The sequence below is a fragment of the Pimephales promelas genome, chromosome 7, assembly GCF_988280905.1.
Source record: "Pimephales promelas chromosome 7, fPimPro1.hap1.1, whole genome shotgun sequence".
NCBI lineage: Eukaryota > Metazoa > Chordata > Actinopteri > Cypriniformes > Leuciscidae > Pimephales > Pimephales promelas.
In genome coordinates, this window is record NC_142775.1 from 7,637,011 (window position 1) to 7,660,186 (window position 23,176).

The 23,176-nt window shown below is 43.2% G+C and overlaps 1 protein-coding gene across 4 annotated transcripts in view; it reads left to right on the forward strand.

Moving 5' to 3' along the window:
- Positions 1-379: 379 nt before the first annotated feature.
- The window catches only part of mylka (myosin, light chain kinase a), a 167,913-nt gene continuing 145,116 nt past the window's right edge, over positions 380-23,176 (forward strand). For 2 of the 4 annotated variants that reach the window (XM_089133011.1, XM_089133012.1), the window contains exon 1: positions 381-575. The gene's annotated coding sequence lies outside the window, so the exon portion shown is untranslated. Of the gene's footprint in view, positions 576-23,176 lie in introns of all 4 variants that reach the window. The other 2 variants (XM_089133013.1, XM_039647162.2) reach the window with 2 other exon arrangements.

A 23,176-nucleotide genomic window follows, 5' to 3' on the forward strand; every position in this document is an offset into this window, starting at 1 on the left:
TGCCAATTTTTTTAGTTAAACTGCGATACATTTTTATGTTTATTTTTTAATAAATAGAAAGTTTAAAAGAACATTATTATACATTTAAATGTGAAAGTCTTTACTGTCACATTTGATTAATTAATGCTGAATAAAAGTGTTAATTTCTTAAAAAGTAGATAGATAGATAGATAGATAGATAGCTAGATAGATAGATAGATAGATAGATAGATAGATAGATAGATAGATAGATAGATAGATAGATAGATAGATAGATAGATAGATAGATAGATAGATGATAGATAGATAGATAGAAGCTGTATTTGTGATCCCATGGCTTTTAAAGAAAAAAAGAAAACAGGCACACATTTCAGTTTTAGTCTGTACAGTGTTCAGTCCTCCCACTTCAACTCCTATAACCCTGCAACCAATGAGGAACTCTCAGCCTGTGATGTTAGGATCCATGCCAGCAAGTTCAGTGCCGACAGGGAAAACACTTTAAGAGCAGAGTCAGGACAGCGGGTCTGAACTCCTGTGAATGACAGACGTGCAGCAGACGGATACTAATCTCTCCAGAGTTCAACTCGGCTGTCTGGGTGAGTTTGCTCTGACTCATGTCCTCAGGTTCATATGGGAAGATGTTTAAGCAGTTTGAGTTCATCTGTATGAAATGTTAATCTCACACTCAGCTATTCGAAATGGTACATCTGATGCACTTTTTGAATAAAGAGTAAGAACTTTCTTTAATCAAGTTTAGCATTAAAACAGGAAGAAAACAGTTATTTTCTGTTTTAGATATGTTCTTCTGTATTACAAAGTCAAGTGTATATTATGCTAGAATAGTTTTATGTTAGATGCATTATATATATGAAAAGTTCAGATGCAAAAGCCTCTAAATGCCATTTGAAATTTTCTTCTTTAATGATGATTTTTATCAATCTTGCATATTTAAGTTCAGTAATTTCAGTTAAATAACAATTAATAGGTAATTATCATTGCCATTTAAGTGAAATCACTGAACTTAAATATACAAGCTTGATAAAAATGATCATTCTAGAAGAAAATTTCAAATGGGACTTAGAGGCTTTTGCATCTGAACTCTTCATATATATATATATATATATATATATATATATATATATATATATATATATATATATATATATATTATGCATTTTAAAATAACTGTCCCCAAAAACAGTGTTTGGGAAAGTTACTCTTAAAAGTAATACGAAACAATATTGCTTAACTCCCTAAAAACAATTACTTTACTTTTCCTCACTTGGGATCACAATTAACAGACTTTCAATGTTAGGGGATCATGACCATAGTTAATGTGAATCTACACCTTTTTGTAAATAAACTAGACGTATGTTTTACAAGAAAATAAGTATTATAAGTCTTTCTACCAAAATCTCACATTTAATTAAATGTCTTTGTGAATTATTTCTGAAATGTACTTCTGAGTGAAAATTATTTCAAAGGAAATCCACTTCATACATCCACTAAAATCACCAGCTGATTAAAAGACATAGAGCAAATGCGATGAAGAATAGCTCATGCAGCGTGCGCGCGCACACACACTCACAGACTCACTTTGATATTTGGTATTTCATACAATGACAATCAGATATGTTTGACTCCAGCATTTGAGGACAAAACAATTAATATCTTTTTTTGCTGAACACATGAAATTTGAGGATGTCCATACAGCACTTTAAGTGTTTCATGTGAGAACGTTTCCAGTTATTCCACATTTTGCATATGAATATAATTACTCTTAATCATAATAAATGTGATGTTTAATCTGGTTTGATCTCTTTGGTCAAAGGTTTGAGGTTAAATTCCCAGAAGAGAAAAAGTGTCCTAGTGAATGCATGATGTACAGCAAACAAACAATGCCCATGAGAATGAATGAAACCTGGGTTTTGTGAGGTTAATGAAATGATTGTTTTATTAAAAGGGGGGTTTATTGCGATTTCACTTTTTGGATTTTAAATAGTGTGTAATGTTGCTGTTGGTACATGAACAGTTTCTGCAAAGTTGCAGCGCTGAACATTCAGTGTAAGCAGAGATATCGTCTTTTAAAAATCAGGAAGTTTAATGCCTACAAAAACGACTTGATTGGGACTACAGCTGGGTTTTAGATGTCACTAACCCAAACATTTGCATCAACCCCTCCCTCCGTAAAACGCAAAAAAGGGCATGCGCATATTTCTGCGGCTCGTCGAGTGCGTTGTGTTCACCCAGCTGTGGGGTCTTCTGTGTCCGAGCTTCCCACAGATGCTGTACTTCTTCAACAATGGATATAATTTATGTTTGATTATGTTCCTGAAAATGACGATCGTAGCTCTCTGTGCTGCACATTTTACGGAAGACAGCTTCCAGAATCTCCACGAATTCAATGCCGGATTCAACAAGAAACTGTTACTAAAACATGAAGCAGTTCCAACTTTGAAACCAGAGGCAGCAGTTGTTGGGCCACAACCTGTAAGTAGGCTAAGACTTAATCATTTTAAATGTATTTGTATGTATAATTCCAGACGTAGCCTTGTGTTTTATTTTCTCAAATGCCAGCGCTGGCTTTATAGCCACTAGGCTACTAGTTATGCTATTTTGTGTCTACGACAAATGCGTATGTCACAGGTCGGGGTGGGTCATGGCCAGACCGCACCCACTCCTAACACCCAGGACCACCTCGAGGAGCGTGCCAGAGACCAGACGGACACACAGAGTTAAAATTTAACAGGCTTTATTGATAAGTCATGTAAAATCTTAAAAGTTCGGTGTCCCTTCAGCTCTGGACATCACAGGACCAGCAACGCTCCAAGCTCCTCACTCGCCGGCGTAATGGCTCCTCCAGTTCGGCTCCACGGTTCCTCCATGCTCTGCATAACAGAGAGTCAGCAACAGCTCATAGTTTCTCATTCGCCCACCGGCTCATCGGCTCCCCCAGCTCGACTCAATGGCTCCTCCATGCTCTGCATAACAGAGAGTCAGCAACAGCTCATAGTTTCTCATTCGCCCACCGGCTCAACGGCTCCTCCATGCTCTGCACAACAGAGGGTCAGCAACAGCTCACAGTCTCTCATTCACTCACTGGCTCAGTGGTTCCTCCATGCTCTGCAGAACAGAGTGTCAGCAACAGCTCATAGTTTCGCATTCGCTCAACGGCTCAATGGTTCCTCCATGCTCTGCAGAACAGAGGGTCAGCAACAGCTCATAGTTTCGCAGTCGCTCAACGGCTCCTCCAGTTCAGCTCAATGGTTCCTACATTTTCCGCATAACAGAGGGTCAGCAACAACTCACAGTTTCTCATTCGCTCACCAGCTCAATGGTTCCTCCAATTCGGCTCAATGGTTCCTCCATCTCTGCATAACAGAGGGCCTCTCAGTTCATAGAATGATGTGGCCAGGGTGCGTCTCTCCTTCAGGCAGGCATCAACCAAGAGAACATTAGCGAGGCGGAATCTTCTATTAAATAGACAGAACAGGTTATACAAGGACAGGCACACGTCTCTTTAAGATGGCGATGAGGGCTTACGGCTGGATTATATTGCTCTAAGCAGACAGCGCTGTGGCTAGGGTGTGTCTCTCCTTCAGGCAGGCATCACACAAGAAAACAGTAGCGGAGGAGTCTTCTATTGAATAGATAGAGCAAATTATACAAGGCAGGCACACTTCTCTTCAGCATCGAAACAGGCGCTTGTGGCTGGGGCGGAAAATGCACCTTCAACACAGAGATTTTGTTCGGCAAACACTGGATGAGAATATGAACTGGGGAATACTGGCAGTTAAATATACATCCACACACTGCAACTTCACGTCAAGTCCAATTCGGTGTGACACTTCAATTCAGGCAATGCATATCCACTCTCACTCTCAGTGCAATAAGGCCAGCACTCACCCAATGATCAATCCTTCCACTGTTACGCTGAATCAGCACTCAGAAGATGAAGAGATGCAGATGACTTCTCACAGCATGGAAAACAGCGTCTTCAATATTCTCTCACACTCAGAAGAAGATATCAGGATTTCAATGATGACTAATTCCACACTCTTAAGTGACAGTTACACTCGTGATCAATACACTTCACACTTTCGTATTCAACTCAGTGCAGGACATGCATTCACACAGATCCGTTGTTTCACTACTTATCTTCCTGCCAAGAATGATGGCATTCTCCAGTCTTGACTTGATCTCCACAATTCACTCACTTCCCCTCCAGTTCACATTTCCAGCTTGTATTCACATGATCACCGTTGCACCCTTAATCCAGCCAGATCCTCACAGCCTTCTCCAGATATCTTCACTACTCCATGCCACTGCCAAAGACGCGACGGCTCCCGGGGGGAAGCGCCACCCCACAACTTCTCCCGGAGGAACACGCCACCCAACTGTCTCTTTACTTCCATTTTATGTGCTCCAGTTGTCTGCATCACAGATCCTGACGAAAATCCTCCGCACCTGTTGTTGATTTCTCAATCAGCCGCCGCTGCCATGGAGACAGACTCAGCCTCAGTTTGTCACCTGGTGACACGTACAAACATTATGGACCTGAATTTTGTATTAGTACTAATGTTTTAAACGTATTTTTCATGTATATATGCTTTATGGTGTTATTTTCAATTTGATCAAGAACATAAACTAATGCCAACGCTGTTTGTGTTTAACATTAGTAGCCAGTCAGTTGCTATTGTTGCCAGTCAGATGCTATTGTGTTAAACAAACGTGTATAAAGTAAAAAAAAATTAGCAAATTATCATTCAGAAACAGTGAGAGCCGTGTGTGGTGAGGTTCTGCTTGACTCTTTACACCGCCGCTTTCTCGGTCTGATTCTGCCTCAAACTGATACTGCAGTTAGACACCATTATTTACATCTGGACCGGAGCGCTGCAGGCATGTTTCGCCCGTAAAGGTAATGGACGTTAACCTTCTGAACAATGTGAGCGACAGTTTAGCCAATCACAACACACCAGCCCAAACTAACCAATCTGAGCCCACTGCCTGTTTCTGAGGGAGTGGTGTCATAGACTCAGGAAGTCAAGCGCTCGTTCAGGAGACAGAGGAGAGCGTGGCTTACAATAAAGGTGAAGTTTATGAAAAGTAAGACTTTTTAAAAAAAGAAAAACCACGAATATATGTTATATTGCACCCCATTAACAGAATCATGCAAAGAAAAAAAGCAGTCAACCCCCCCTTTAATTGTATTATGTATAAAGGGTGAGGTGTATTAGAGGGCGTTGCTTTCCATGAAGCCCCTTCATGCTGATTCACATGTTTTTTATTTCCTGAACTATGACTGTTAAGATCTGTTTTTATTATAGGTTCCCCTCCCTCCCTCCAGATCTGTTAGATTCAATGCTTTAATGGTCATAGGCAGGTTGTGTGCTCTTGTTTACTGGCTATATTGTGTTTTAGAGCTGGTGTGATCGGAGGACAGTGACAGACTCTTCTATGTCTTATCTGTGTTTGTTCAGAATCCTGTGAGTGAATCAATGGACACAATTGTTTCCTCTTGTTATGTGTACACAAATCTATACAAAGTGTTTGTGCAGCTGGCTGGAATTACGTTTAACAAGACGCCTCATTACTAGTGTGCGTTTTCTGACAGGATAAAGCATTTTTTGAACCTGATTACATTGTTTTACCTGAGGCAGAACCACACACCATACGTGGTATGTTTAACCCTCATCTTCAAGCATGTGTTGTCTCTAGAGGTAAAGTCATGTGAAACCTTTTTTTTTCTCTTAAAGACATAGTTCACCCAAAAATGAAAATTCTGTCATCTTTTACTCACCCTCATGTCGTTCCAAACCTCTGTGACTTTTTTCTTCTTCGGAACACACATGAAGATCTGTTTGATGAAATCTTAGAGATTTCTGTCCCTCCATTGGCAGCTATGCAACTACCACTGTGACGCTTCAAATAGTTCATGAAGAGAAACGAAGGTAAATGTAAAACGAATCCATATGAATTGAATGGTTTGGCCCAAGGGCCCTATCTTGCACCCGGCGCAAATGACTTTGTACACCGACACATGTATCATTCCTATTTTGCACCCGTGCAAAGCGTCCTCGGGTTACGACTGTAACCCTTGTTCCCTGAGAAGGTAACAAGAACTGCGTCAAAGTGAAACTTTGGGGGAACGCCCCTCAGCGTAGAGTCTCTGAAGCATGAATGAAACTAAGCCAATCTCTGATTGGATCAACATGATGACGTGATGTGTGACGACACATAGGCGGAAGCATATATAAGGAACTGGCACACACATCATGTCAGCTTCTGTGATGAAGCAAGCGCTCCCAGGCAGGGGAAGGCGTGGCCACGAGACGCAGTTCTCGTTCCCTTCTCAGGGAACAAGGGTTACAGTCGCAACCCGAGGACGTTCCCTATCGAGGGAACTCAAACTGCGTCAAAGTGACACTGGGGGTACGAGTACCCACTACGCCACAACGCGCCCTGCCTGCCCTGGTGTGAAGCTGCTCACAGGCACATTTAGGACGCGAGCACAAGAGAGCCGGGTGTCGACGGAATGTCTAAGCCGTAAAACCTAATGAAGGTATGTGGGGTAGCCCATCCAGCTGCATCGCAGACTTCCTGGATGGGAGCCCCTGCGAGAAGGGCCCTAGAGGATGCTATGCCTCTAGTGTGCTCTAGATGCTATGCCTCTTCACTTCCTGCTCAGCTACTGTTCGGACGCTCCTGCTTACTGCTCCGCGCTTTGCTCTATCGCTTTAATATTTTTTTATATATTTTATCTCCTTTTCACCTAATTTTAACTTCAGCAAATCAGCACAGTGCTCAGACGCTGGGATTACTTAAAAAGTCACACTTTTATTCAACCAGCCTCTCACTGCTTACATTCCGGGGAAGAGAAAACACAACTCCCTACACTCATAAGGATAAGAAAATGCCTCTTCGGGAATCTACTTGCTGCTCTAACTGCCACAGACTTTTACAAAGGATTGCAGTTCTTGAAACAAAGTTAAATTCGGGACCGACAAACCAGACGGAAGGCACAACAGAGCTCCGTCGTGGACGCCCTCAGCGCACAGCCGGTGAGTCCCATGAATCTAGTGCTCCTCGACAAGCTATACTGACTGTAGAGAAACAAGCCGATCGACTTACAAATCGATGGCACAAACAGGGAGCGAGACCCAAAGGCACTCGAGACATCAGATTGTCACGAGCACCACATATTTCAGCAGTAGCATCATCTACCCCAGATATGACTCTGACCAGGATTGCAACCACTGGTCTCCTACCACCGCCTATTCATCTTGAGAACAGATTCGAAGTATTAATGAATGAAGAATCCCTGAATTTGACAAATGTGATCGAACACAGACTGAGTCAGCCTGTAGCTAACGCTGATGCTAACCGGCGCTCAAGGTCGAGCAGACAGCGGCACTCAGCTCAGAGCACAGCGGGGCCCAGGACTCTGATAGTGGGCGACTCCATAATCAGAAACATTAGTATCAGGGATACAACTACATGCTGCTTTCCACAAGCAACAACTTCTGATGTAAGCAGGGAACTTCAGAACATTCTGGTGAAACATAAAACTGCAAATCGACTCATCATTCATGTGGGGAAGAACGATATTCATAAAGAGCAGTCAGAACTCCTTAAGAAGGATTTCAATGAACTTTTTGAAACACTTAAAAGACTGAAAGTTGAAACATTCATCAGTGGACCACTCCCAGCAAGAGGAACAAACAGGTTTTCACGGTTGCTTGGGCTCAACACATGGCTGCAAAAAAACCTGCAATATAAAAGGAGTGAACTTTATTGACAACTTCAATCTTTTCTGGAGTCAGAGGCAACTGTTTCAACGGGATGGCCATCACCCAAACAAACTTGGTTCAAGAGTACTAAAGGACAATATCTACTTCTCCCTCCATCATCCTTCTGCAGTGTGTGCCAATCCATTCAACCTGAATGGCACTCACACACCTGGACACAGTATGAACGACCACAGGACTTCACTTCAACACCTAAATGGACATATTGCTGACACATCACACAAGGACAATGATAACACCACTCAGCCACAACAACAACCTCTGCTCACGGATACAATCTCAGCAGAGCTCTGCCCACAGAGCTCACCACAGACAGACTGTGACATATCAGAACTGCTCCCAGATTCAGCACCCAAGGACGACTTTCTGGAAAACAACGAGGGAAACCAGGACAGCATTTTACACCCTCCAATAACACCAGAGCAACAGCCCATCTCACCTGACACGTTATCACTCTCTCCAGCATCTCCACTTCTGTGCTTCTCAGAGAAAATGGAACAACTGGTGTCTGCTGGAACCAAACTATCACACTCTTTTGCTGCAAGCCCCCAGATACCAACCAAAAAACGGCAGGCCCCAAAACCACCAAAGCTTTCGGGCCCAGCTCGCCCTCCCCCTCCCCCTTTTCGGAGAGCTCTTCGGCCTCTGCCACAGCGCCAGGGCCCACACTCTCCCCCATCGGCTCGAGGTAAACCAAAAACAACTGATACCAGCTTTAAGTGAAATATTTCGGTTCCTCGCTATGAAAACAATAACTTTATCAAATGTTTACAGAACAAGCGGGAACCCAGTGTGCCTGAATCTTTCTCTATTGCTGTTCATTTACATGATAGAAAATCTAAGGCCTTCAACAGCCGTACAGCAAACCCATCTAATCTGGTGCCCATTACACGCCAAACTAAGACTGCTGTGAGGACAAAAAGTAAGACTATAAAGTTAGCACTTTTAAACATCCGCTCCATTAAAAATAAATCACTTCTAGTCAATGACTTAATAACCACACACAACCTGGACTTCATGTTTCTAACTGAAACTTGGCTAGAAGACAGCTGTGCAACGGTCCTAAACGAACCATCCTCTCCAAATTTTACTTATATGAGTGTCTGCAGAGCGGGTAAGAGAGGTGGCGGCTTAGCTGCTCTTTTTAAAGATGTTTATCAATGTAAGCAAATATCATTTGGGAATTACCCCTCTTTCGAATATCTGGGTATTGTGTTAAAAGGTGCTCCACGTATTTTACTTATCGTAGTTTACAGGCCTCCAAAATACTCTCCAGCCTTTGCTGAGGATTTTACTGAATTGCTATCAACAATTGCCTCTGAGTTTGACTGTTTTGCCATTGCTGGAGATTTCAACATTCACATAGATAACGCAGAAAACAATATGACAAAAGATATTAAAACTGTTTTAAAAACTTTTGATCTGACACAGCATGTACACGGTCCCACACACAATCGTGGACACACTCTAGATTTACTTATCAGTACGGGTTTAAACATCTCATCGATTGTCATTAAGGATGTAGCACTGTCTGACCATTTCTGTATTTTCTTTGATATATTAATCTCTCCTGCCGTTGAAGCTAGAGCTGTGTCTGTCAAGAAGAGATGCTTAAATGAAAACACTGGTGTGCTATTTATGAAGGCTATAGCTTTAAAACCAAGCATATCTGCTGACTCTGTTGATTTTCTCCTTGATTCTTTTAACTCAAAAGTTAAGAGTGTAATTGATGATATTGCTCCTGTTAAAGTCAGGAAGAATAGTGGCAGACAAAAAGCACCTTGGAGAAACTCAACAGCTGTGCAAAATATGAAAAGACAATGCAGAAGAGCAGAACGCATGTGGCGGAAGACAAAACTTGTAGTCCATTATAACATCTACAAAGACAGCATCCACGCTTTCAATAGGGAACTAGGGAAAGCCAGACAGACTTTCTTCTCAAATATTATAAACAGCAATATAAACAACACACGCACTCTTTTTACTACTGTAGAGAGACTGACAAACCCCCCAAGCCAGATTCCCATAGAAATGCTCTCAGACAGCAAGTGCAGTGAGTTTGCTTCTTTCTTTTCTGAGAAAATCAATAACATCAGAAAGGTGATCAGCACATCCTTGAGTTGCTCTGGGGTCAGGCAGATCAGACCACAACCTGAGAAAGTAGTTATTATGTCTGATTTCGAAGAAATTGATGACACAATTTTGGTAGAAACCGTACAGCACCTTAAAACATCAAACTGCGCCCTTGACACACTTCCCACATCTTTTTTCAAAAGTGTGTTAAACTGTTTAGAAGCAGATCTCCTAGAAGTAGTAAATGCCTCACTTCGCTCTGGGAATTTTCCAGAACTCCCTGAAAACTGCAGTTGTCAAGCCCCTCCTGAAAAAGAGCAATCTGGATAAGACCATCTTGAGCAATTATAGACCGATCTCAAATCTTCCTTTCATAGGCAAGATCATTGAAAAGGTTATCTTCAATCAGCTGAACAAATTCTTAAGCTCAAATGGATATTTTGACAATTTTCAATCTGGTTTCCGATCGCATCACAGCACGGAGACAGCTCTCATAAAGATAATAAACGACATTCGCTTAAATACTGATACAGGCAAATTATCCGTGTTGGTACTACTCAACCTCAGTGCTGCATTTGACACTGTTGATCACAACATACTTCTTGACAGGCTGGAAAACTGGGTGGGGCTTTCTGGGATAGTCCTAAAATGGTTCAGGTCATACTTAGAAGGGAGAGGTTATTTTGTGAGTATGGGAGAACATAAGTCTTAGTGGACATCCATGACTTGCGGAGTCCCTCAGGGCTCGATTCTTGCGCCACTCCTATTCAACCTGTATATGCTCCCAATGAGCCAAATAATGAAAAAGAACCAAATAGCTTACCACAGCTACGCAGACGACACACAGCTCTACTTAGCCCTATCGCCTAACGACTACAGCCCCATTAACTCCCTGTGCCAATGCATTGATGAAGTAAACGGTTGGATGTGTCAAAACTTTCTGCAGTTAAACAAAGACAAAACTGAAGTTATTGCGTTTGGAAACAAAGATGAAGTTCTTAAGGTGAATGCATACCTTGACGGTAGGGGTCTAACAACTAAAAATCAAGTCAGGAATCTTGGTGTGTCACTAGAGTCAGACCTTAGTTTCAATAGTCATGTCAAAGCAATAACTAAATCAGCATACTATCATCTGAAAAATATTTCAAGAATTAGATGCTTTGTTTCCAGTCAAGACTTAGAGAAACTTGTGCATGCTTTCATCACCAGCAGGGTGGATTACTGTAATGGCCTCCTCACTGGCCTTCCTAAAAAGACCATAAGACAGTTGCAGCTCATACAGAACGCTGCTGCCAGGATTCTGAGCAGGACCAGAAAATATGAACACATCACACCAGTCCTCAGGTCTTTACACTGGCTGCCAGTTACATTTAGGATTGATTTTAAAGTATTATTACTGGTATATAAATCATTTAATGGGTTAGGACCTCAATATATTGCAGATATGCTCACTGAATATAAACCCAACAGATCACTCAGATCATTAGGATCACATCAGCTAGAAATACCAAGGGTTCACTCTAAGCATGGAGAGTCTGCTTTTAGCTATTATGCCAGCCGCAGCTGGAACCAGCTTCCAGAAGAGATCAGGTGTGCTCCTACAGTAGTCACATTCAAATCAAGACTCAAAACACATCTGTTTAGCTGTGCATTTACTGAATGAGCACTGTGCCACTGTTCGTCCGACTGTTACTGCACTTCATTTTATTCTAAATAGTTTTAATTTACTGTATTTTATTTTTATCATAATTTTTATTTTTCATTATTTCTTATTTTTATTGCCTTATTTTAGTGCCTTATTGAAATGCCTGCAGAACCGTAGGCCGTGCCACATTAGATGGCACCTTAGGCAGATAGCCAGGGCTAGAGTGAAGGATGGCCTTAATGTTGCCTGGTGCAAACTCCAGGCACTCGTTTGATATAGAGAGCGCCTGAAGATCTCCCACCCTCCTCAGAGAAGTGATGGCCAGCAGAAAAGCGACCTTCAGTGTTAGGTCCTTGGCCTCATCTGACTCCAGTGGTTCGAAGGGGGCCTCAGCCAACCCTTCGAGAATAACTGCCAGGTCCCAAGAGGGAACCCTGGTACGAGCCGCATGTCTCATCCTCCAAGCCCCGCGGAGGAAACGTACGATCAATTGGTGTCTCCCCAGAGGCCCATCACTCAACGGAGCGTGGAAAGCCGCAATGGCAGCCACGAACACCTTGAGCGTGGACGGGGTAAGACCAGAGGAGAAGCGATCTTGGAGGAACTCCAGCACTGAAGCCACTGGGCAGTTAACTGGGTCAACCTCACGCCTCCTACACCAATTAATAAACACATTCCACTTTAAGCCATACAGTTTCCTCGTGGAGGGAGCTCTAGAGCTGAGTATGTTCTCCACTACTCCAGCTGACAGGCCGGCCTCTAGGGTCGCCTGCAGTTTCCATAGCTCTGGCCTCTAGCAGTTTCCATAGCTCTGGCCGAGGGTGAAATATTGAGCCCTCCGCCTGTGTCAGCAGGTCCCTCCTGAGGGGAATCTCCCACGGAGGGCCGTCTAGGAGCAATATTATGTCTGAGAACCATACTCAGGCCGGCCACAATGGGGCTACCAACAGTAGACTGATCCCGTCACGACGGACCCTCTCTAGAACTCTCGGGAGCAGAGCGATCGGGGGAAATGCATACAGACACAGCCTCGGCTGGAGCTGGAGGGGTGAGGGAAAACCACAGCGGACAGTGGGTCATCTCTTGAGACGCAAACAGGTCCAAACCTCTGACATATCGACTCCACCACCTCGGGGTCGAAGTCTCCATTCCCCGGGCCTCAGCCTCTGTCTCGACAGGACGTCTGCTCCCTGATTTAGACTCCCTGGGATGTATGTTGCTCTCAGAGACAACAATTTCTCCTGGAACCACAGGAGGATCTGATGCGCCAGTCTGCATAGAGGGCGAGACCTCAGGCCTCCCTGATGGTTTATATAGGCCACCACTGACATGCTGTCTGACCTCACAAGGACGTGGTGACCTCTGAGGTCCGGCAGGAAGCTCCTCAGAGCCCGGGAGACCGCCAACATTTCCAGGCAGTTTATGTTCCAGGAGGAATGATGGTCCTGCCATAGACCTGTCATGAAGCGGCCGTTCATGACCGCGCCCCAGCCCGTGATGGAAGCGTCTGTCGAAACGGTTCTCCGGCGACATGACGCTCCCAACACTGGACCTTGGGACAGGAACCAAGCTATCTTCCACATAACCAGTGCTTCGCCCCCGAAAGCGAACCTCAGGAACTTCCTGTGAGATGGAAGGATGGATATATGAAAGTATGCGTCCTTTAGATCTATCGTGACGAACCAATCCTCGGATTGAATCTGACTTACGATAATGGGAATAGTGAGCATCTTGAAACTGAATCTCCTCAGAGAGCGGTTCAGATATCTGAGATCTATGATCGGACGCAACCCCCCATCTTTTTTGGAAACTATAAAGTAGCGGCTGTAAAACCCGGACTCCCTGTCTAGTGGAGGAATACGTTCTATAGCCCCCTTTGCCAGCAGGGAGTTTACTTCCTGTTCCAATACCCGACCCTGCGCTGAGTAGGGAACGGAGACGTTACGTCGGAATGATGGAGAATAGGGGTTTCGCATAGAAAGCCAATCCTCTTCAAGTGTTTAAAAACGAGCCAATGGCATGAAAATGCCTTGCTCTGCGGAATTTGCATAGCGTATCTCCGCCCCACCTCGTGGGTATAAAAGGAGGAAGTGAACGCAACCGCAGTATGTCTTCGTTGAGGAGCTGAGACTGAACTCAGGCGTCTACCCAGCGGTACAGCGGAAGTGGCAGGGAGACGTAACGTCTCCGTTCCCTACTCAGGGAACGAGGGTTACATCTGTAACCGAGACGTTCCCTTTCGTAGTCACTCCGAGTTACGTCGGAATGACGGAGAATGGGGGTCCGTGCCATCATGCCACCTTCACAGCTGTCTTCCACTGCCCTGCGAAAGTCTGGACTCCTAACAACTTAGCTTATAACCAGGAGTCCTACTTTAACACAGAAATACCAAGGTACACTGGGAAGCATATCCCGGGAGGAATATGCCGCAGTATGCCTACCATAGGGAGGACTTAAGAATACACATATGGCCCAAGGGGACTTCATATGGGAAAACACTGGAGTACCAACCTAAGGGTGGCTAGAAGCTTAACTCCAGGAATGGCAGATGGCTTGCCAAGGGAAGACACATGCTCAGAGAGGCTTACAGTGGATAATACACATGTGACAGTTACCAGAGGGAACCGTGCACACGGAGGCACCTAGCCGGCATCCAGAGCAATGCAGTGGTGCCAGCATCAGAAGTGCTGAAGGACTCAGGGCTTCAACGGAAGACTCAACTGAGGAATATCGCACTTATCCAGTCCGAGGAGTGGAATGGCGAGCAAGCGAAGACACCTGAGCGGGTCCAGTACTGGCGGAAGCGAGTACACGAGAGGACACAGGCTCAACTCGCAGATTATAGAATCTTGCGAACGTGTTCGGTGTCACCCAGCCTGCAGCTCTGCATATGTCTGTTAGCGAGGCGCCATGCGCTAAAGCCCAAGAGGAAGCCACACTCCGAGTGGAGTGGGCCGTCACACCAAGGGGGCACGGTCGACCTTGCTGTTGGTAAGCCAAAGCAATGGCATCCACTATCCAGTGAGACAGCCGTTGCTTTGAGAGAGCCCTTCCCAGTCCCTCCAGGATTTCGCGAGCCTTTTTTGTGATTGTTGCGGCCTAAAATGCCTGATGTTGCGGCCGCTTTTTTAAAAAGTTGCGATAAAAGTTGCGATGTTCTTCTGCATGTTTTTATAGGTTAAAACGGCAAAGATGGATAGATTTTTACTTAAAATGCCCATATTATGCTTTTTGGCTTTTCCCCTTTCCTTTATTGTGTTGTTATATTTTTTTATGCATGTTATAGGTTTACTAAGAGAGAAAAGTCCAAAGTCCACCCCAAAGGGACTTATTATGTCCCACAGAAAACACTGTTCATCTGCATCTGCTCTATTGTAGTCCAGAATTGACTTAAGAGACAAAGTCACACACTTTGTGACACACGAACAAACTAACTAACCATTAGTAACCATAAAAGGCAAAACAAACTATTTAAAGACACAGCAAAACCTAACTAAGCTTCTTTTTTTTTTTAAACAAGATCTGCACCTGCAAAAAAGTCATTGTGCAGAACCTCACAAACATTAAGCAGCATTTGTGTTGAAAGATGCCAATACTAATAAAGTGCAAAATACAGTTTTAGGAATAGCCACTAAAGTTAAATGGTGGAAAAACCAAATGTTTGATAATGTATTTTAATATAGCTAATATAATATAATATAGCCGCATATCCAATAAAGCTGTTCTCATTTGCTTAATTTTTTTTTGTCAGACAATAGAACGAGTCGGCTAGCTATTTTTTATGTGTAAAATTTTCTGAATTGAGAGAGTTCGGGAACTGGGTGAACTAATGCACTGTGATAGTGAGTAGCCTATTACAAGTGATAAACACAAGAAAAGAAAGGAAAATAAAATGGTCAAACTCAATTCTTTAAATATAAAACAAAAGAGAAGCAGATAAGTGATAAGTCCGTGGAAACAACACTGCTCATTCGCGTCTGTCAGCTGCCGTGCTGCTCCTCTACTGCAGCCGTTCACTGAACATGGACGCAGAGAGAGGTGTGACGGCATGGAGAAAGCAAACCTCGCGCTCGCAGGATTGTGCTGGCAACATTTGGTTACTGAGGTTTGTCCAAAAAGCCGCTAGATTTGTCTCTAGTCGCTTTTTTATATCACTAAATATAGTGACAAAGACTAAGTTGGCAACATTGGCCTTTTCTGTTATTTTTGTAGGTAGCCTAAATGTGAGACGTTGGGAGTCCACATCTGCTGCGTCTTCTGAACAAAACAAGTGAGTTTGCTGACGTATGACGACGCTTTGCAGGAGACCGCGGCGCAATGATTCGTCAAAGTTGCAGAAAAGTTGCGGTGATTTTTCAAAATTGCAAGGCGCACTGAATTCACGTGGATTTGTTGAAGTTGCGTTAATAGTTGCGATCGCGACATCGCGAAATCCTGGAGGGACTGCCTTCCCTTCTGGCTCCCCCCATAACAGACAAAGAGCTGGTCTGAGGTCCTGAAACACCGCGTTCTGTCAACGTAGGCGCGGAGCGCACGTACCGGACAGAGCAGTGCCAAGGCTGGGTCTGCCTCCTCCAGGGGCAGCGCTTGCAGGTTCACCACCTGGTCCCGGAAGGGAGTGGTAGGAACTAGGGGTGTAACAATTCACTCGTTTTCTCGATGCATCGATTATAAATCCTGACGATGCATATGGGACCTTAAGGGTTAGCCTTAAGGGTGGAGGGCGACAGCCTACGCTCCAACCCTTCTTGCAGGAAGGAAAGCACAACACCGATCGGACATCTCCGGGGGTCTTCTCCACGGGAAGAGCACCAGTTGACGAAGAGGTTCCACTTCAACGCGTAGCGGTGTCTCGTGGACGACGTTCTAGCGGAAGTGATGGTCGCTGCCACCGCAGGCACACGTGTAGCCTCCAGAGCTCGGGACGAGGGTGCCACAGGGTGCCCCATCTCTGAGAGAGTAGGTCTTTCCTCAGAGGAATAGGCCAAGGAGGTGCTGTCGCGAGGAGCATCAGTTCGGAGAACCACGTCTTGGTGGGCCAATAAGGGGCTACCAACAAGACCTGCTCCTCGTCCTCCTTGATCTTGCACAAAACCCGTGCAAGAAGGCTCACTGGGGGAAACGCATACTTGCGTGGACCCCGCGGCCAGCTGTGCGCCAGTGCGTCTGTGCCGAGCATGCCCTCAGACAGGGAATAAAACAGGGCGCAGTGGGATGAGTCCCGGGAGGCGAACAGGTCTATCTGTGCCTCCCCGAACTGGTCCCAAATCAGCTGGACCGTCTGGGGATGGCCGGAGATTGGACGGACCCGTGGCACGAAGGGATCTCAGGTGCTTCTGACTCCATAAGAGGAGGTGGCGTGCGAGCTGCGGCATCTGACGTGAGCGTAGACCACCCTGGTGGTTGATATACGGTACCGTAGCGGTATTGTCCGACCGGACAAGTACGTGTTGACCCCTGAGCAGTGCTCGAAAGCGGTGCAGGGCCAGGCGTACTGCCAGCAGCTCTAGGCAATAGATGTGCATGAGGCGCTTGGGTCCTGTCCAGGAACCCGCGGCTGCATTACCATTGCACATGGCTCCCCAACCCGTGGTAGAGGCATTCGTGGAGACAACGACATGCCTGAAAACTCGCAGAAGAGGGACCCCGGCCCGTAAAAAGCTGAGGTTCGACCACGGGAAGAAGGTCTGGCGGCAAGCCGGAGTCACTGGGACTCTGAGCGAGCCGCGATGCCATGCCCACCTCGGGACTCGATCGCGAAGCCACAATCTGTGCTGCGAAGAGCTTAGTAGGCCGAGGCTGCTCCCGCCCAGCAGTATCAGGAACATTAGATTGGTGAGGAAGAAACCTCTGGAATGCCACTGAAAGCTTTGTTTCTTAGTTTGTTTTGTTTTTTGAAAGTGGAGTGTCCAGAAGAATAGACATATTTTTATCTTTATTTTCCTTACTGATATAAAAATAAGGAAAATAAAGATAAAAATATTTATTTTTGAGATGTTAATTGTCAAACTACAGCTTTCACACCATTTCACCAGTCCCTCCACTTCTCTGCGGTAGTCAGACTCATCTCCATTAGTACTGAGACCAACTACAGAAGTATCGTCAGCGAACTTAAACAACAAAACTGAACTACTATGTGATTGACAGAATTGTGTATATAGAGAGTACAAAAGTGGGGAAAGGACACAGCCCTGTGTGGCGCCAGTGTTCAAAAACTTTGACTGTGAGACTCAATTACCCATTTTAACCACCTGCTTCCTATTGCATAAAAAGTTGAAAATCCATTTGCAAAGTGATGTTCTAACACCTAGCTACTGTAGAATGTTAATCAGCTTCACAGGAACGATGGTGTTGAACGCAGAGCTAAAATCCACAAAGAGGACATATTTAAATATGTGGATTTAAACTCCAGATGTTGAAGAATATAGTGCAAACAGAGTGAAACTGCATCATCAACACTCTTATTTGCTCTATAAGCAAATTGGTGGGGGTCAAGTGAAATACTGGACAGGTGTTTACAAATCTGAGGCATACTCAAAATATGAGTGAAAAAGTCAAAAAAATGAAAAATAAAATAAAAATGTAGGTAATATTATATTGTTAAAACTGGGTACATAAAATTGGCAAAAGGTATCATCCAGGAACCGGTATCGAAGTCAAGGTATCGGTATTGAACATTTTGTTACAATGCCCAGCCCTACTTTTTATACCCCAGAACAGGAACAACTTAATCTGTTATGTCCAGTTCGGGCATTGGATGCCTTCGTTCACAGAGCTGCCCTGTGGCGTAAGTCTGAGGAATTATTTGTCTGCTTTGGGTCACTCAAGAGAGTGTGCCCTGCATCTAAACAGGTAGTGACCAAATGGATAGTTGAGACTATCTCATTGGCTTATGAAGCGGTCGGACAGCCTTCCCCTATGGCTGTACAGGCCCATTCTACGAGGAGTATGGTGGCTTCTATGGCTTTAATTTTGGGTGTTTCCCTTCTTGACATTTGTAATGCGGCAGGATGGTCCTCTCCGCAAACATTTGTTAGGTTTTATTACCTAGACCTCTCCACTCCTGGGGCTAGGTTGCTTGCTTCTTAGTGTGCGCAAGGATTTCACACAGAACGCGCATTTCTCATTATGGAGTAGTGGGTATGGGGTTCCCACCACGTCTCAAACGCAGCTCGAAGTTCCCTTGAAAGGGAACGTCTCAGGTTATGTATGTAACCCTGGTTCCCTGAGAGGGAACAAGACGTTGTGTTCGCCTGCCGTACTTCCTGCATGCCCTGATCAACTTTCTTCAGGCTTTTTCAGAAGCTGTCGTGGTCTGTTTTCAAGGGTGCTTTATAGTTTCCTGGTCTATGACGTCACCCGCCTATGACGTCTCGCTCTTCCACTGGACTGTTTATACATGTATTTCACAACGCAATCACGCAGAGCGTTCCCAACCGCGTCTCAAACGCAGCGTCTCGTTCCCTCTCAGGGAACCAGGGTTACATACGTAACCTGAGACGTTTTTTTGTCTCCCACGGCTGTTTAACTGACGCTGATTTGGGTGGGTTTCTCCCCTCCCCATACAACGTCATTTCTCTGTCTTTCACTACCCTAACATGAAAGTCGGCCTCCTCGGCTGTGAACCACTCCTTGCGCGCCTCATAAATCCGCCATTATAATAACAATCCGCCATGCAGCATACGCACCTGCTCTAAAAGGGTATGTTGGATGACACTCTGATTGGTTTATTTCACGTTACACCCAAACCACACCTATGAACAATTAAGCTATTTCATACCAACCCCTTTTTAAACTTGCATCGGTCGCAAGAGTCATTTATCCCGCTTGTAAAATAGCAACAGTGCCCAAGACTCGCCCACAAATTTACTTCTGTCTATCTTCACCAGATATTTAATTATAAAGCACTATATTCCCAGATAACACTTAACAGATGCGCTTGCGTGTGCATGTGATTGTAACGTGCGCGAGGGGTGGCATGTGCCCGATCTGTGATTGACACTCAGATCTCACACCCCCCTGCGCTGATTGCACCCGATGATCCGGGAGCGCTGGATATTTGCAAAACAAATAACACGCTCCAGATGGAGTTAGAAGCTCAGGTTTTTTTCTAAAACCACTTTATTTATGTTGTTCTGTCGGATTATAGTGTCGATTTCACTGAATATAATCAGAGAAATGTTGCCGACGGCAGCTTTAAAAACCATATGCGCTCAATTGAGGTGGAATTTTTTTATCCGATAAGACGACATGCGCATAAACTACAATGGAAACACAATTACTGAATAAATCCCTCATGCAACTAATAAATAATGTTTACCAATAGTGGATGTGATTGGATAAACTGATAAACCAGTGGATCAGTTTCATTGCACAACATCTCAAAATTTGGTTTGGTCGTTCTGAAATGCCTGAGGCCAAAGTCATCAAGTATGAATTGGTTTAATTTCCTCCCAGAAATGTCTCACGTGATTTTGTTACCAATCATCATGCATCCAAATGAAGGTACTATGATGTTGTTTGTTGTTCATCAAATGTTTTATGTGATATATTCCAATTTTTGAACATAAGTTAAATTAACAACTTTGAATGGAAACATTCAGAATAATAATGCTGATAATTCAGCGTTGCACTGACATGCATACATTATATTCTAAAATATATATAAATAGAAAACTGTTATTTTAAAATTGTAATAATATTTTACAATAGTGCTGTTTTACAAAGGTTTAGCTAGCAACATTTAAACAAGCAACAATATTTGTAGAATACTGTCATTAGAACAGACTGAAGTAGTTATTATACTCACAGTGTCTCTCCAAAAACACCTAAAACCTATTATCAAACACTCATGGCTGCATGGAGGAGTGATTTGTTAGCCTTGTTTCGCTGCCAAAAGACCAGAAGACCTTGCTGCCATCGTCACACATGAACTCCCTCTTTATCGTAAAGTACCCAATAGAAAAATATGATGTCATCTGTTTGATTGCCAAGACTGATGATCCCAAGGACACTACACAATCCGCTTTTTGAGGGATAAAATAGTTACGAATTTGCCATAAGAGTGTAGAGGATAATCACAGAAAAATATGATTGAAATATGTTTCATTAGAGTTGGTGCTACTAAAGCTGCAGTTCTACACGCTACTGATGGCTTCTGGGTGATGCTTTTTTGTGTAGAACTGATTTAAGACATTATTCATTTTTTCATGGTTTTTGCATTGATATGAACTTAATTTCACATAAGGCCATCTTGCTGTCATTTGTTTTGAGAAATGGCATGCTATAATTGTCTGTTTGTGTCACAGACATTCAGTTATTTGTATCTTAGTTTCATTTTCATGGACTTTTAGCTGGTTTTCAATCGTTTCCTCATTTTGTCTAGTTTTCCCACCACTTAAGAGTTGTCATAGTGATTAATTTGATATGCACAGGTGTTGATCAGTTTACCCCCATTTGCCATGTAAGTTGCAGTAATTTTAGTTCTCATTTGTCTGGTCTCGTTTTCTTACCTATTCTTGGATTTAACTTGGGAGTTTATTAATAAACCTGAATCTTTGCTTTACCACAACCATTGGTGACAGTAAGGCATTCAGAACAATATGTTATAGGAGGAGAGTGGGATGTGTGTTCTCTCATTCTTTCATGGTGATCTCACTTAGTTCAGGTCTTTAACCTGTGGTGTGGATGAATAGACACCTGTGTGTGAATAATTTACCATATATATGAACACAGCTATGGGAGGTAAATGACCAGCCGATCATGGTCAACCTCATTTGACAAGCTTTAGGAGGAATCGATCAGCCTAGAGTGCATGTGAGAGACCACATTTTAGAAAACTGTCTGTGTGAATTTGTTCTGTTGATATGACACATTACAACTCTAGTCTAGGGTCAGGCTGGCCCTTGTGAAAAAGAATTGTGTTTAATTGTATTGAATGTGCAATTAAAGTGTACTTCGAAAGCACATGTAAAGCACTTGATTATGATATTACGTTGAAACTTTAAATATTTTAAATTGACTAAATTGCAACATTATTACAGATGGATAATCACAAATATATTTAAATGCATGATATACAAGTTTAAATAGACATGATATTAAAATATATTTTAGTTTACCATAAATACTTTAACCATTAACCATATTTCAAATACAACAAAATTAACTATACAAATTGCTGTAAAGATGTATTTAAAATGAGCAGTAAGCAATTTTTTGAAAAACGCTGTTGAAAATTGGATTGGACAGAGCACCAAAACACACTTGTAGCCAATTAGTAGTAAGGGGTGTGTCCACTCATGAGAGGGGGAGGGGGGAGAGCTCAATGCACAAGAGACATTTACAGAACCACTATAGAAATGGGGAGAAGTCAGAGAAAATGCAGAAGAGGAAAAGGCCCAGGTAATATAACTTGGGTGAGAGGTAGGACCAGCGATTAATATCTGTTAAGCTTTCCAGCGCTGGAGAGCTCTTGAGAAGCGGGAAGGCCTGAAAATGGACGCAAAGGTTGCTTTATTGATTCTCGATACATGTGTAACATTGGGTTTGCTGTGGCTATGCTGTCTTTAGCATGAATATACTTGTGTGTCGTCTTTGCTTGTTTGTTCATTTGATTTATTATTATAAGCCTGGAATGTCTAAACCTTATCAGTTGCTCCCAAAATGTGTCCCAAAAGTGAGATAACATACTCCTAATTTATGTTTATTTTCTTTTGGTTCTCCTTTAAGTGATAGCTATATCCCCTTAATCTTGTCACATTTGTAATATATTAGTGACATGGACTATCGTGTTATGGGGGGAGCTGTTCATGAAAGTGGTGTTTGTTTGTTTTTTGGATAGAAGGGATGAGTTTGCCATCAAAGGAGTAGAGGAGTTAAATAACAATTCGATATTTGACTTTTGTATCCATCAAATAATAATTAGGGGCCAAGCCCAGAATGTATCTGTTAGTTTAATTTTTCCCAAATGGGAGTCAATGGCAGCCTATGAACCGTAAGTAGGAAAATGATGAAATTTGGCACAATTGTAGAGATGGTCATGAAAAGTAAATGGACCAATTTTCTAAAGGTTATAACTTCTGAACCCTTTGATCTAGAAAAACTAAACTTAGTACACCCGATTCCACTCTTAGTGCTCATTACATTCAGTATTTTATATTAAGACTTTGCCCATTACAGTAGTAGCCATTTTGAAAAATACATTACTCCGTTTTTTCTGCTTCCTCTCCTTCAGGTTTGGTCCTAATTGGCTCAGATTCTGTTTCGACTGATCTGCACAGAAATGACTGAACGGATTTTTGATATTCGGTACCGTTCCCGATCAATTCTTCTCTGAAGTTGACCTTGCCTGTGTTTATGCTTTGTTCATTTGCTTAGCATTATAAGATTTATCTGAGAATTGTCTAATCTGAAAATGAAAATTAATTTTGGGTTGATTCTCACTTGAGCTGTGGAAGTTAGGCCTCTATGCAAATACACTGCTGAAATAAAGAAATAAACAGAGGCACCTGACCTAGAGTAAGTGGGTTCGAGTCCTGTGTGGGACAACTTTATAAAATTGCTTGTAAAGTTGTCATTTCAATTCCTTTATTATCCAGGGAGCATTTTTAAATTTTTTTCATCTTTTTGGATTTGAAATAGGATTTTTTTTAAGTATTATTATTATGTT